The 16,809-nt window shown below is 36.7% G+C and overlaps 1 long non-coding RNA gene across 2 annotated transcripts in view; it reads right to left on the bottom strand.

Moving 5' to 3' along the window:
- LOC109268371 (uncharacterized) overlaps positions 1 to 16,809 on the bottom strand; it is a 92,936-nt gene that overhangs the window by 58,476 nt on the left and 17,651 nt on the right. The window contains exon 1 of one of the 2 annotated variants that reach the window (XR_002080617.2): positions 5,544 to 5,667. The exons of the other annotated variant lie outside the window; for it this stretch is intronic. This is a non-coding gene — a long non-coding RNA (uncharacterized LOC109268371). Of the gene's footprint in view, positions 1 to 5,543; positions 5,668 to 16,809 lie in introns of those variants that run through there. 2 annotated transcript variants of the gene reach the window in all.

The following is a 16,809-nucleotide window of genomic DNA, read 5'->3' as shown; positions in this document are numbered from 1 at the left end:
GCTTGTGCTCTGTCTCTCTCTTTCAAAAATGAATAAACATAAAAAAATTTAATGTTTATTTTTGAGAGGGGGGGCATACATGGGGAGGGGCAGAAAGAGGGAGACACAGAATCAGAACAGGCTCCAGGCTCTGAGCTGTCAGCACAGAGTCTGATGCGGGACTCGAACTCATGAACCACGAGATCAAGACCTGAGCTGAAGTAGGAGGCTTAACTGAGTCACCCATGCTCCCCTAAAACTTACTTTTTTCTTGTTGAGACTTTACTTTTAAAGCAAATTTTTAGTTTCACAGCAAAATTGAGAGAAAGGAAGACATTTCCCTCATATGCCCTTCAAGATTGTGTTGGCTAGTCTTGGGCTTTTCCTCTCCATTTAAACTTACAATCAGTTTGTCAATATCCAAAAATACATATTGTTAGGATTTTGACTGGGATTCCATTGAATGTATAGATCAAATTGGGGGGAAAAAACTAACATTTTGACAATACTGAGTCTTTTTTTTTTTTTTTCAAAAAAAATTTTTTTAAGTTTCTTTATTTGAGAGAGAGAGAGAGAGAGAGAGAGAGAGAGTGAGAGTAGGGGAGGGACAGAGAGAACAGGAGGAAGAGGGAATCCCAAGCAGGCTCTGCACTGCCAGCACAGAGCCCAAGGCGGGGTTTGGACTCACAAACCATGAAACCATGACCTGAGCCAAAACCAAGAGTCAGATGCTTAACTGGCTGAGCCATCCAGGCGCCCCGAGTCTTTGTATCTATTAACTCGGAATACCTTTTTATTCAGTTCTTTGAGTTAATCAGAGTTTTCTAGTTTCTTCATATAAATATTTGTTAGATTTATACCTTTAAGTATTTCATTGGGGGGGTGCTATTATAAATGCTATTGTAGTTTTAATTTCAAATTCCAGCTGTTCATTGCTGGTATATAGGAAAGTGACTGAATTTTATATCTTAACCTTGTATCCTGAAACCTTGCTACAATTGTTTATTGGTTACAAGAGGTTTTTTTTTTTTAAATTATTTCAGCATTTCTACATATGATTATGTCACTTATAAACAAAAACAGTCTTATTTCTCCCGTTCTGATCTATATGCCTTTTATTTTCATTTCAAACGCATAAGGTCTCAGTTTTATTTTACACGTTACTTTACTAAAATAGACTTGAAAACACGATCCTATTAAGCAACATACAAATGAAAAAAAAAAAAAACAAAATAAAACCATGCACGCATGTGGAAATAAAGATTTAAAGACTTGTTACAAGATTTAAATCCACACAATTATCAAATTAAATTTAATTCAATGAGATGATCATGGTCATAAAGCAGAACGCTTATGATATACTTAGGAAGGAGTTTGCACAGTGAACAAATTGAAGATTGAAATAAAGTAACTATAGCCTACTACTTTTTGAGTCTTCCAAGATGCCAAGCAGTGTCACAAGATGTTGGAAAAAAATTACAGAAAATACATGAGTTCTTTGGCATGGTGCAGGAGAATAAAGTCCTCAGAGTGTGTTTGGCAGAAATACAGAAAGTAATATTTCGTAAGAGCAAGTAGGTTAAGTTGAACAGAATGGGTACGTGGTCCTCTAAGATGTGGAGATTTCTGTAGATCATCCTTGATCTGTTAAATTACATCTTTCCAGGCAGACAGACTAGTACAGAAGCTGCCAAGGTAATTTTATTCACACAAAAATGTGGACGCTACCCTGCCTAACAGATGAGTAAGTCAATACGTAACTGAAATGAATAGTAGCTAATAACAGAGGACTGTGTCATAGAAGCATCCGGGACAGTGCGGCCACCACGAAATTTCTGGGAAGCAATTTAAACCAAGAAGCAAGTTCTAGCTTTTAAACTAGAACTTGGGCTATGGGCAGAATTTGTATAGTCTGTGAGGGGACCAAGGACACACCTTACTTTATGTGGAATTCAAGAAGTAAAACAAACTTGACGGTTCAGCAAAATCGATACGTAGAGAAAAGTGGCCTGAGGCAGCTTTTCTATTGTCACGATTATTCTTTGCTTTTCCTAAAAATATTCATCTCATTAGTAACGTGGGCTAATGTTAGTGTGTGAACATATCATCAATGTGTCCAAATTTCAAATTTCTTGACTTTCTTAGCATGAATCCGACCTCTTGCAATGATCTCGGGTTGATAACTATTTTTAGTATTTAGAATATTATTTAATTGTATAGAAATGGTAGGAAAAATATAAATATAACATTAACTCATGATTTTGAGAATACTTTTGGGGGGGGGGCTTAATTAGTTCAAACTGGAGAGTATTTATTTAGTACAACTTCCATTAATGCAAGATAGAGAAGGGAAGCTAACAGTAGGTAAGATCCAGTTCTGCCTAATTAGCCATGAATTGAATGCACAGTTTGGGTATTATTGAAATACCCCAGATATCATTTCCTTTATGATGGGGGGGCATAAAACTTGAAACATATAATATAATCTGAGAGATTAAATCTCTAGCTTTCTAAATACGATGTATTCTAACTCGCATGCTATCTTTGATGACTAACAGCTAACTTAATAGAATGTACCATAGGAAACATACATTCTGACTAGCGTTCTAAGATGTAGTTCATTTTGACACGAGGAAACACATAGATCTCTCTGAAGGGAGAATTAATCCATAAACAGGATTGCACACATCCTTTTCAGAAACGAGTAAGTTTCAAACTTTATTTATTAGTAATCCCCCAGCATTTTTCATAGGTTGTATGAGGTAAAGACTGTAAATTCCATAGAAAAGTAAAAGAGGCTAGAATAACAGATGAAGATTCAGAAGCATCGTGCAATTTTTAAAGTGAGAACAAGAAATATTAATGTTTTACAAACTATAAAATAAATTCCTTTTATTTTATTTTATTTTTTTGCACAGGACATCACTTATAACTTGTCTCAAATACCTAATAAAGAACTTAAACTGTTAACCAAATTCCTTTTCAATGAAAGTTTGCAAAGAAAATATAATACGAACATTTAAAGTGTTCATATTAGATATAATAAACACATCAATACTTGGTTCTTATAAAGCAGTAAATGTTAAATATTCTCTATACTTTATGCTCTAGAAAGCTACAAATGTTTGGCTTACTTACTTATAAAAATGCCTTGAGGCCAACATCTCACTTTATGCAGTAACTGCTTCCCTTAAATTTTCTGAAATATAAGAATTTTCTTTTTCTCATTTCCTATTTGCTGCATCCCTGTATGATATCATCTCTCTCCAACACTCACGACACTCTGCCATTTAATAAAACCTTTATTTTCATTCTGTTTGTGACTAAAAACAAAAAAAATCTTCCCTGCGGCACCTGCTGGCTAAGTTGGTTAAGCATCTGACATTGGCTTGGGTCATGATCTCATAGATCATGAGTTCGAGCCCCACATTGGGCACTGCAGTCAGCCTGAAGCCTGCTTGGGATCTTCTGTCTCTGTCTCTCTCTCTCTCTGTCCCTCCTCCGCTTGTGCTCTCTCTCTCAAAAATAAACATTAAAAAAAAAAATCTTCCTTCCTTTACCTACTCCCACCAAAAAGTGTAGAAAATAGCTCCCAATGAACCAAAGGAAGATCAAGAAGCAGTAAGTCAACACATAAAGCCCAACAAAAGGAGTGGGGGGTTGAATTTGTGGTCGGGTGGGGTTTATATTAGCAAACTTCATTGATACTCTGTTCAGGCATTGGAGAAAGTAAACTCTTAAAAAGAAAGAAATCATGGGGCGCCTGGCTGGCTCAGTCAGTTAAGCGTCTCTTGATTTTGGCTGAGGGCATGATCTCATGGTTCGTGAGTTCGAGCCCCGTGTCGGGATTTGTGCTGACAGTATGAACCACTGCTTGCGATTCTCTCTCTCCTTCTGCTGTTCCCCCAGCTCCCCTACTCGTGCTCCCTCTCTCTCTCTCAAAATAAATAAACATTAAAAAATTAAATCAATCAATCAATCATTAGACTACATATGGGAAGACTAAAATAATTGACTCATATTATATAAAAACAGCTTTGCAAGAAACAAAAGAAAAACGTAAGATGTGTTTTGCTTGCAGAAATATGGCACTGGTGCAATTTGTAGCCACACTCTTCACTCTTTGCTAAGACATAACTGCGTGCACAGGTTTAAAGAGCAATTGCCCGGAGCTCAAACTAAACAAAAGGAATGTGGCCCCTAGAGACTGAACTGAATAATAATCATATAACTTGGTGTTTTCGTCAATTAAGTTAATAGGATTGAATGTTGTCTGTTACAAACCCTATTTTCAGACCTCTAGGCAAGTCTACCAATGACAGACACAACTGATCCTTTGTAAAGCTTTCCCATTTTGTCAGATCGGTTTCTTTTTTTTTTTTTAATGTCTATTTCTGAGACAGACCGAGTGTGAGTGGGGGAGGGGCAGAGGAGAAAGGGAGACAGAATCTCAAACTGGCTCCAGGCCCTGAGTTGTCAGCTACGAGCCCGGTGCGGAGCTTGAACTCGGCAATGGGGAGATCATGACCTAGGCTGAAGTCAGACGCTTAACCGACTGAGCCACCCAAGTGCCCCTGTCATATCTGTTTCTTTTACTCAATCATCGTTACACAAAGATGAATATCCATGCTTCTTAGTGAAATGAAGACAGAGTTTGAAGTTATTTCTATATTATTGGTAATGAGTTTCTTGTTACTTCAACACCGGTGTCAATTTATTCTGAAATACTTTGATCACAAAATCAAAGTCCTTTGATTCCTTAATCGTGTCCTTAACCACAAAACGAGGAGTCAGATTTGTGAAAATAGCTCTGGTTTAAAAATAAAACAAAACAAAGAAAAAGAAGTAAGTTTTTATCTTTCTCGCAACACGGGAAAGATGCAAGAAATCCGGTCATAATGCAAAAAGATCAAAATTTACTTGAGCTAATGTATTTTTGATTTATAAAGCATCGTCTCCCTAAGTAATGACATTTTTTTTATAGTACACATAAGAGTATTAAGTAAGCCAGCCAGGGCATATGCACACATCATTCAGTTCCAGTACTGTGATATCTGCTCTGAATATTACAAAGATTTCCTTGGAGAATAAACATAGTCCCTGCGTTCAGAGTGTTTCTGGTCTGGTGCAACAGAAGGAAGAGTTTCAGATGTTGTCATAGAGAAAAGCACAGAATACTGTAGGGGTTCTGATGAAGGACCTCTAAGCACATACTTAAGAATCAGAGGTTTTCCTGTGACACCTTATGCCTGAGGTGGATCCTGAATAGACGTGTATTAGTTTCCTACCCCTGCCTACCAAATTACCCTCACGTTCAGCATCTGGAAACAACACACAGCTATTAGCTCACAATTACTATCTCACCAACTCATCCTGCTTTGCCCAAGACTTTGCCAGGTTTTAAAACTGGAAGGCCCACATCCCAGGAAACCTCTCAGCCCCAGGCAAACCAGGATGAATGACTGCCCTACTCACAGGGTTTCAATTAAGACATTGATGGGGAGGGGGGTGGCAAAGTCACTCTAGGCTCAACGGGGGTATGATCTGCCTCCAAACACCCTTACCCATTGTTGGCAGGACCCGGCTCCGTGGAGGCTCTCAGCCTGAGGGCCTCAGTTCCCACAGGACTTTGGCCAGAGGCTGCCCTCAGCTCTTGCCCTCATTCACCCTCTCCATCAGAGCCCTCACCTAGGAGCCAGGGAGAGAATGCCTGCAAGATGAAACCACCATCCTTGGTAACCTAACCAGGAAGAGGCATTCTGTCATTTTTGCCAAATTCTATCTTCTAGAAGCAAGTCTAACTGGATCCAGTTCAACTTTAAGGCAAGGGGAATAAACAAGGGTGGGACCACTAAGAATTGAAGATCACTGGGAACCATAAGAAAACTTCCAAATAAATAAATAAATAAATAAACAAACAAACAAATAAATAAAACAAAAAGGGCCAAAAGAAGCAGCCAAAAAAGAAGAAACATAATATCATATCTTTGATGTTGATATATTTTTTACCGAACAGGCAACAGTATTCTAAATGTACCTGATTTAATCAATTGATAAATACCAAAGAAACTGTATACTCAACTTGCTTTTAAATTACTTGGTTAGAAATAATAAACATGTATAACAGTACTTTTTGCATATGTGCTCTTGTGTTTATGTATGTCAGGGTAGAGGGCGTTGCTTTGAATGGCCTTTTTTTTTTTTAAATCTGCTTTTTAAAGTTATTTTAAGTTACAAAATTCCAGAAAGAAACAACTGTATAATTGAAGTTCCAAAAAGGGCATCTCTAAGAATAAATACTAAATGTCCTTTTCTTTTAATATAATTTATTGTCAAATTGGTTTCCACACAACACCCAGGGCTCATCCCAACAAGTGCCCTGCTCAATGCCCATCACCCATTTTCCCCTCTCTCCCACACCCCATCAACCCTCAGTTTGTTCTCAGTATCCAAGAGCCTCTTATGGTTTGCCTCCCTCCCTCTTTGTAACTTTTTTTTCCCCTTCCCCTCCCCCATGGTCTTCAGTTAAATTTCTCAAGATCCACATATAAGTGAAAACATATGGTTATCTGTCTTTCTCTAACTGACTTATTTCACTCAGCATAATACCCTCCAGTTCCATCCACATTGCTGCAAAAGGCAGGATTTCATTCTTTCTCATTGCCAAGTAGTATTCCATTGTACATATAAACCACATCTTCTGTATCCATTCGTCAGTTGATGGACATTTAGGCTCTTTCCATAATTTGGCTGTTGTTGAAAGTGCTGCTATAAACATTAGGGTGCCTGTGCCCCTATGCATCAGCACTCCTATATCCTTGGGTAAATTCCTAGCAGTGCTATTGCTGGGTCATAGGGTAGTTCTATTTTAACTTTTTGAGGAACCTCCACACTGTTTTCCAGAGTGGCTATACCAGTTTTCATTCTCACCAGCAGTGCAAGAGGGTTCCCATTTCTCCACATCCTCTCCAGCACCTATAGTCTCCTGATTTGTTCATTTTAGCCACTCTCACCAGCATAAGGTACTATCTCAGTGTGGTTTTGATTTGGATTTTCCTGATGATGAGTGACGTTGAGCATCTTTTCATGTGTCTGTTGGCCATCTGGACGTCTGCTTTGGAAAAGTGTCTCTTCATGTCTTCTGTCCATTTCATCACTGGATTATTTGTTTTTCCAGTGTGGAGTTTGGTGAGTTCTTTATAGACTTTGGATACTAGCCTTTTATCCGATATGTCATTTGCAAATATCTTTTCCCCTTTTGTCAGTTGCCTTTTAGTTTTGCTGAGTTTCCTTTCCTTCTATGGCCATGATGCTGATGATGCCTACTGAGCTTTCTTGCCTTTTTAAGCACTATGATTCCTCTTGATGTCTGTTATTTTCAATCTTTCAAGGTTGTCTTCCTCCTTCAAGATCTGCTTTCGCCAGAGATATCTCTCTTTTTCCCAAATTCACCCTTAACTCATTGCTCTTAGAATGCTTGTTATTCCTTTAGACTTTACCCCAGACTTCATTCTCTCAATATTTTCCCAGCTAATACAATTTCCCTTATTAAGCATCCTCACATTACATTTTCCATTTTCTAGCATTTTCACAGTGCTATCTTTTTACATTTATAATATGATTATTTATTTAGTTAGTGTTTATTTCCTGAAACATTAGCTCCCCGTAGGAATTCATCATGTTTTTCTCAGTCCTATACTAATATCTGGCACAACACAGATTATATTTAACTATGTGCTGAATGAATAAATATCTAATAATTGACTTGACGGTTATTTTCCAAATGAATCTTCCTTTCTGAACTGAAAATATTGTTGTTCAGTTGGTTAACATATACTTGGTGAAGGAGTAATTATGTAGATGTAATTTTATACAAAATATAGTTATTTTCTTAACTTTTATATTTTTCACACCATGCGAGACCTAGTTAGTCATCAATATTCCCAGTCAGTAACAAAAAGTCAGCCTACTGAATAAATACATTTAAATACATATTATTTGAACTATATGTCATAAAAATGTAATAAGGAAGAAACCTGTTGTTCTGGTCACTGGGATAATGAAACATTTTAATATAATTTATGCTGTATTCCTGTGGAATACACACTTATACTGCTTCTGAAAAAAAAATACTTTTTTTTTTTAAAGTGTAGATAAGCCTGGGTGGCTTGGTCGGTTGAGCGTCCGACTTCGGCTCAGGTCATGATCTCACGGTCCGTGAGTTCGAGCCCCATGTCGGGCGCTGTGCTGACAGCTCAGAGCCTGGAGCCTGTTTCAGATTCTGTGTCTCCCTCTCTCTCTGCCCCTCCCCTGTTCATGCTCTGCCTGAAATAAATAAAATTTATTTTTTGTCTGTCTCTGTCTCAAAAATAAATAAATATTTAAAAAAAAAAATTTTTAAAGTGTAGATAAAAGTTTAGATAAAAGATTTAAAAGTTTTACCAACTCTCTCTACTTATGACCCAGCCATTGTTTCAAGTGTTTTAGTGCAGACTGTGTGTTTGGAGCCTAGGAGAGCGTCACCGGTGAGAGGAGGAAAGGGCTGGTCAGCCATTTAAAGACACCCCTGCCTGACTGGCCAGTACTCGTGCTAAGTAGATCGGCCACTAGAGGGCACAAGGACCTATCAAAAGATTCAGTCAGTTTTGTTTCTTGGGTTGTGGGTTTTTTTGTTTGTTTTGCTTCAAACTGACTGGGGAAGGGAGGGAGAAACAGGGGGGGAAATATTATGGAATTAAATTCCAACTATTTTAAATTCCAGAATAGCAGGCAAGCCGATCAGAAGTTTAAAGTCACTTCTGTTTTAGGGGAGGCCAACGTAAGTCTTGCACAGATTTGCAATGTTTAGGAAAATGTATCATAAACACCTTTATTAATAAAGATTGCATATGCCTTGACATCCAGAAAACATTTTCCTGTGATTATCATGAAGGTACACTTTTTGTCTAGAAACACCCTGGGATACTCCTTCCTTTTATCTATTTTTTTTCTGTCTCACACACCCTTCAGTGTAAAGATTACTTTTCATCTTTGCTGGGGATTCTCCCTTGAGAGTATCAGCCCTGAGAATCAGTTCCATCCTCGTGGGCACTGAAAATTGTAGAATGGACCATGCGATCATCTCACCCACGTGGTAAGTGCTTGCTAGGTGTCAGACACGTGCTGGGGTGGGGCTGGAAACATGACCTCATGATCCTTGAAGCAGGGAACTCAGAGACCACAGGGCCGGAGGGGAAATGAACCTTTAACAAAAAAGAAACAAATGTGCCCCTACCCACAATTCTTATCTTACAGATCTTGAATCACAACAGTTTAAGTGATTTTCCCCCAAACACACCAAAGCCAATTGGGCTCCAAAGCCAGATAAGATGGATTTAGTTCCAGAACATTCTGGTAAGAACATACATGGTTAATTCCCTGCCAGCCCTTTCAGGATCATAATAGATCTTCAAGTCATATGTAGTGAATATGATTTATTCCTGTAAAACAGAGTCATTAATTAAAATTCAAAAAGCATTTTTGGTTGCCTACTTTGTGGGGTGAATGATGCTTTGAGAGCAGAGGAGACCCAGTTAAGTCACCATGGTGATCAGCCACCGGGAGGGTCTCACGGAGGATGTTGGTTACAAGTGTATTGAAGGCTTTGGAAGAAACTCTTGTTGAAAAGGGGAGTACAGATCTTTCCAAGAAGAAGACCTTGTATGAAAAATGGCACGGAGAGAAGAACTTAAAATAAGTAATGCTGTATTTTGGTAATTTATAGTAGCTGAGAGGTTAATTTACAAAATAGGAAGGTACTTAAGAAGAAGAAGAAAAAAAGAGAAGAGTGATTATTCATTTTGCATTTCTCTTTATCTTAATTAGATAAAACCTAAACATAAAAAAAGACAAAAAATTCCACTCCAGTTGTCTCAAGAAAAAAATAGGTAAGAACAATATAAACACATATACTGATAAAGCATATAATTATAAATTTTTAGTCAAATTATATATATATATACACACACACACACACACGCTATATTTTAGGAAGAGAATAACTTTTAAAATGAAATTAAAGCATCTTGAGTAGTCAGTGATTGTTGAATGTAGAAAGTAGATAGTTTGAAACATTTGTAAAACATTTACTATCCTAAATAATGATTAGTATTCAGAATCAGGAGAAAACTGAAATTCATCATCCCAAATGGTTAGTTTATTAGTGTCATAGTTCAGATTGGTAGAGAAAGACGGCAAACCTGAATGAAAAATAAGTATTGGTCAGGAAATTTTGTGAGTATCAAAGAATGGGTAGAATTCTGGCTAGTTTCATTTTTTTATAAATATTTTTAATATTTATTTATTTTTGAGAGAGAGAGAGACAGAGTGTGAGCAGGGAAGGGGCAGAGAGAAGGAGACACAGAATCTGAAGCAGGTTCCAAGCTGTCAGCACAGAGACCGACGTGGGGCTGTAACTCACAAACCCGGAAATCGTGACCTGAGCTGAAGTCAGACACTCAACCGACTGAGCCGCCCAGGTGCCCATAGTTTCATTTATGTTACCTTTTCAAAGAGAAATGCTCTCTGAAAATAGATTTCAAATAATATTACAATTATAGAAAACCTATAATAAGAGTGGTAAATGTGAAGATTGTCTTACTAAAGAAATCAGAAAGAAAAGAGTGTAATAAACAGAAGAAATGAAACGGATAATGTTTTTTTAGAGACATCCGATAAAACATTACCATGGTGACAAAGCATATACATGGAAAGATAATAGATATGCTAAAGTACAGTAAAGGGTAAGGATTATCATTGTGAAATATATAGGAATTTGATATGTGTGTCTGACTCGAAAAATATTTTAATTCCATGGAATTAAAACTAAGTGTTGAGAGAAAATCCAGCAAAGAAACAAAACTTAATAGTCAGAAAGAATAGCTATTATTATCATATCCTTTGTTAATTTCTCCATCTTGTCATGGCATAATTAAAAAATAGATTCTAAATTTAAATCCATAGATTCATAGTCTGATCATTTGCACCTGCCTCCTTTAATAGATAGACATACAAAAGCATTTGGAATAGAATTTGGATGTCTTCCTGGCTGATTTGCAAAATTACTGACAGTTTTAGGCAGTTTCAATTTATCAAAATTCTTAGAGATACATTTAGATTCTGTTTTGAAAATTCAGTGTCTCTCTTCCTAATTCAGAGAAAAAATTGTTCTGACCTGATAATAGTGAATAAATGAAATTGATATATAAGCATAAATTTACATAAAACAGAAATTGACTCACAAACCACATAAATCTCATTGGATTAGGGGCCATAGAGGAGAGAAGCCACTTCATACATAACCTAAATCAAATATAGAAGTAGAAGAAAATCATTATGACTTAGGAGCAAGGGCAGAACCTAAGTTCACCAATATATTCTTGAAGTTTTGAATAATTAAGAAAAAGTATAATTTATCTGCATGCCTACTTATATTCTGTCTTAAATAATGGAGAGTGAGAGGTATGTTACTTCATTAAAAACCCAAATAGAGATTAAATATGTAATTGTTCTGACTGCATTGTGGCTCAGTGAAGCAGCATCACAGAATGGAAGGAACACTAGAATTTTAGGAACATACGGTGCTCACTTTCAATATGTGTCCAAATACGTGTTCCAACATCTTCTACCTGTGTGATACTAAGCAAGAAACTTTCTTTCCAAGTCACATCAATGTCTTCATTGTAAAATAGGAAAAAAAAATCTGCATCACAAATTTTTATGAATATTATTAAAAGTGCCTAGAATGGATTTAGAGATTTACTCCATCAATCTTGGGTGGATCTGAGAGTAATTTAAATTCGAATATTTGCTTTTATCCTTATACTAATATTTACTTATATATAAATGCTAATTTTAAACCTTCCCAATATGTGGCTGAAGATTCTTGACAGTTAGGTTCTGTCATTTCCAACTTTTGTGCCACATGGCATAGTTTTATATTCGATAAATAATGTGTTCCCAGGGCTTGTATTGCAAGAATGGCTGCATGTGATGCAGAGAGTTTATAATAGCATTTTATGTTGGATTAGAATGTTCTGGAATTTTTTTGCATCAAATTCAGAGCAATCTGTCAGCTATAGTCTACTAGTAATGGCGGAATTACTGGTTTCATTCATCTACTAAAACCATGGAAAAATTAGGCTATGAAGATGAGGAATCTGTTTGAAAGTATTAGAGAGTTACCAAGACATTGAAAGTTTGCCAGGCCAAGATCCAGAAAAGAACTAAGAAGAACAGATGATCCAGCTGTTTGGATGTCCTTTTCCCCAGGGAGAAAGCTGTCAACTATGATCGCAGAGATGGAGCATCTGACTTCTGCTGAGGTCATAAGGCATGAGGCATGAAGTCATGATTTTGAGGCCTGCATTGGGCTCTCTGCTGTCAGTCTAGAGCCTGCTTCATTTCAGATCCTCTGTCCCCCTTTCTGCCCCTCCCCAGCTCATGCTCTCCTTCTCTCTCTAAAAAATAAACATTAAAAAGAAAGGGAGGGGGGCGCCTGGGTGGCTCAGTCGGTTGAGCTTCTGACTTTAGCTCAGGTCATGATCTCACGCTCTGTGAGTTCGAGCCCCGCGTCGGGCTCTGTGCTGACAGCTCAGAGCCTGGAGTCTGCTTCAGATTCTGTGTCTCCCTCCCTCTATGACCCTCCCCCGTTCATGCTCTCTCTCTCTCTCAAAAATAAATAAACATTAAAAAAAAGAAGAAGAAGAAGAAAGGGAGGAAAAAACAGGCTTTGGTTTATAACCTCAAAGGGATACACTTTAAGAGGAAAGGTGACCCCAAAATTGACCAGTCTTTCAAGGACCTGAATTATATTTTCAAATAATCTCAACCTCTGATAAGATAAAAGAAATGAGACTTAAATAAGCTGCCTTAAAAAATACTAGTAAATTCTTTCCCCAGGACACAGGACTATCCAGGGTTTCTAGTGATTTTTACAATTTTTCATGTACAATATCTGACACTCAATTATAAAAAGCATTCATGAAGAAGAAAAAAGTGGCGGAATACTAAGAAAAAAGGAAACGGATCTACGTAATATCTAGGTACTGCAGTTATCAGACAGACTTCACAGTGACTATAATTCATGTTTTTACACAATTGAATTACAAGATTCAAAAAATCAGAGGAGAATGGGAAATAATTTTAAAAGAATCAAATGGATTTCATAGAATTAAATACTACTCTGGCTGAAACAAAAAAGCTAAAGAATGGGTTTAGCAAACTATTAGACGCAGATGAAAAGAATATCTGTCAGCTAAAAAACAGGTAAGAAAAAATATCAGGACCCAATCAAGAAGAAAGAAAATTCTACACAACACAGAAAAGAGCATAAGAAACATACCTGACATGGGATAAAAGTCTAAGATGTGAATAACTTGTCTTAGAGAAGGAGAGAAAAGAATGTCAAAATAATGTAAATATTTTCATGATTCTCCATCCTTACGACTTGCTGAGTTAAGAACATTGACATGCTGTAAAGACAGAAACAATCTCCTTTCTCCATAACTCTTTGTTCTTCACATTCTAAGGGTGATAGACCTAGAGCTAAGTATAAACAACCAGTTTTGAGCCATGCTGGGTGAGGGGCATGAAGAAGAACTGAAAAAGAACTGCTCACAGCCCCTTTGCTTCTCCTCCTCACTGGTGGCAGTGTGGGGAAGACAGGGGTGAGGTTGACATTGAAAAGGCTCACATCTTGGGAACTGAGACATACAGCCTAAAAAGTTCAAGAAAAGACAGAGCTGGGAGATGTGTTACTCTACATTTAGACTATAAAATTCTGAGTAGTTAATTTGACATGACCAGAAAATGAAGCATCTCTTACATTCTCCTGCACACTCTAGGCAAGAATTATATTTTTGGTCATCACTGACAGAGTTCAATTCACAGTGTTTGAACTGGAAGCCAGGATTCACAAAAGCAGCAAGTGGATGAGGCAGCATCATGAGTAATTATGTAGCCTGCATTAAATAAGCAGAATTAGAGATAAGAAATTCTGTACTGTTTCAATATAAACATTTTGAAAAGCTCATGGGAGAGCAAATAATAGCCTTGCTCTCTTTTTCTCCAAGTGTGAGACGTGATGTTTGATAATAGCCTTGGAGAGATAGATGGTTTCTAGACCTAAACAGAAAGTGATGTCTAGAACCTAAGAAAAATCTTTATACACACTTAGGACAACAAACAAGTACATAGGTACCTCATATCTCCTCACTATTCTAAATACTAATTAATAAATAGTAATTATGGTACCTCACATGGTCCCATACATTTTTATTTATCGATTTTTAATCTAACTATTTAGAGAGGGGCCTTGTAAAAATCATCGCACGGTAGTTTTGGGGATGGTTCTGTAGGTTTGAGAAGAGTAGATATTCCAAAAGTCGTTCAAGGTTTCTGTACTTTTTACAAAGCAATAAAAGTATTAAAAACACACCATTTTTTTCTTCTAGCTTTATGGAGATGTAATTGACATATAACATTTTGTCAGTATAAGGTGTACAATATAATGATTTGATATACGTATATATCAGGAAATGATTACCACAATAAGGTTAATTAGCACATCCAACACATAGGGTATAATTCTTAATCAAAATGAAGTCAAAAAGCAAAAAAGGAGCATAGAATAATAGGTGGATCACATTTCTTTTGTTTTCTAACCAAAGTTAATGACAGACTTCAACCTCATATATCAATAGTTATGTTAATTGTGAATGGAATATATTCCAATGAAAATATTAATATTAGAAATTTAATAAAAAGGGCACATCAAATCATAGATCCCTTGGAAAGGATGTACCTTAAGTATAGTTATTTCATTATACTATTATTGTATTCTCATTATACTATTTTGCTCCACCCAGATCCCACTGTTAGGCTTTTGCACCCATTCCCAACTGCTGGGAAGATGCACCCACAGCTGCAGCCTGCACTGGAACTTACCCTTGAATGCAGGAACTGTCTGCCCAAGGTTACACCACCTCCCACACGTGGCCTGTGGCCGATGACTACTGGGGATAAAAGTCCTGACTTCCTCCCTTTAATTATGGGCAGCTGGAAAGAGTCATCTCAGTTCCCAAACTTCTTATAGGATCCTCTAAACCCTCTATCATAACCACATTGTAGTTTCTCCCTCTGATCAATCTTCTTTATTTATAGGTAAACCTCTCCACTCCCCAGGAAGTCTGGATGCACCTCTCTTGTCTCAGAACCTATTTCTAGTGAACAACAAGACAGAAAAGTTGAAAGGGAAAGAATGGCAAGATATATGATATAGACATTCACTGAAAGAATGCTGAATGAGCTACTCTAATACTGGACAAAGATTTCAGGGCAAGCAGCATGGCCAGAGATTCAAAAAAAAAAAAAAAAAAAAGGAATGTTTTTAATGATAAAAGTCAATCAACCAGAAAAATATAAAAACTGTAAATATGTATGAACCTAAAAATGTATCCTTAAAATATGTGAAGCGAAATTTGACATAACTTGAGAAAAAAAATCCATAGTCACAGTGGGGATTGAACACAATTTTTGCAGAAGACAAAAAAAAATCTGTAAGGATTTGGAAAATTTAATCTGCATAATTAAATATTGCTCTATTTGATACATTCATAGTAATGCCAACTGAACTTTATACCCAACAACTGAAGAGCACATATGTTCTTCAAGCTTACATGAAGCTGTTACAAAGAAGAACTGCATGTTGGGTAGAGATCAGGTCTGATTGGAATTTAAAGGCATGGAATTACACAGAGCAGTTCTCTGACCAGAGTGTATATTCTGAGTGGTTTGTTTATAACATTAAAAATTTAGGTAATTTATTACACTATCAGAAAAAAAATAAATCAATAAATCAATAAAAAAATAAATCAATCAATTCTCGACACAACAGTTCTTATGAGGTGACCATGCAAAAAATGATGTGTGTGGAACAGAGGATATGAGGGTCCCGGAATATGATGCTATTGATTTGAGGGATTATGGGCAGAAATATAAGCAGGCATTAAAATATCTCAAGCTGAGAAATAGTAGAATGGGATGAAGTCAACATGGTTAAGGAGGAGAATCTGGAGACCACTGGGGTAGAGCACGTGGAAGCTAACGAGGGCATGCGTTAAGAGCTCTATGGCAGGAATAATTGTCATTCGTGCTCAATACAATCAATAGTTTCTATCTACAGGATGAAATGTCCTGAATCTATTACAGGGCCTCTTTGCACCCCCAGGAAGCACTGGTATGTATAATCAATGCCCTGATCAAACTATTGAGAATTCATCACTATTGACTTGAAACATTGCTAATTTGGGATTTTTGTTAAATACTGGAAGTTGAAAATAATATCATAACCCGCGTGTACTCAGTTATCTACTGCTTTTAAAAAGCACGATCTCAGATATTTTAAATAAAATCATGTATTGCAAATATCACTGAAAGAATCTTAATTTTGCTCCTAGTTCTATTCTACTTTATCTCTGCCTAAATTTTTTTTCTTATGAATTCATCTGTGTCTTTTCAATTCATAATTTTGAAACAAAAGCAGACAGAATCATGGGTAAAGTGTACCAATCCTTCACAGTAAATGGTTTTTCTTGTCTAACATGCTCTCCTTTCCCCGTTCAGATTGTTTGTAAGGGCAATTCATTCTCATGCTTCATGTTACAGCACTCAATACATTTAACACATTGTTTATGTTCATTCTAACACTGATGGGTTATTTGCAGAGTTGATGTGTCATGATAATACCAATAAAAACATTCCATTAAATGCTTTTTTTTGTGCACATATGTG

The sequence above is a fragment of the Panthera pardus genome, unplaced genomic scaffold (assembly GCF_024362965.1).
Source record: "Panthera pardus isolate Hobbes unplaced genomic scaffold, ASM2436296v1 HiC_scaffold_26, whole genome shotgun sequence".
Classification (NCBI taxonomy): Eukaryota; Metazoa; Chordata; class Mammalia; order Carnivora; family Felidae; genus Panthera; species Panthera pardus.
This window is presented reverse-complemented; position numbering and strand designations above follow the sequence as displayed.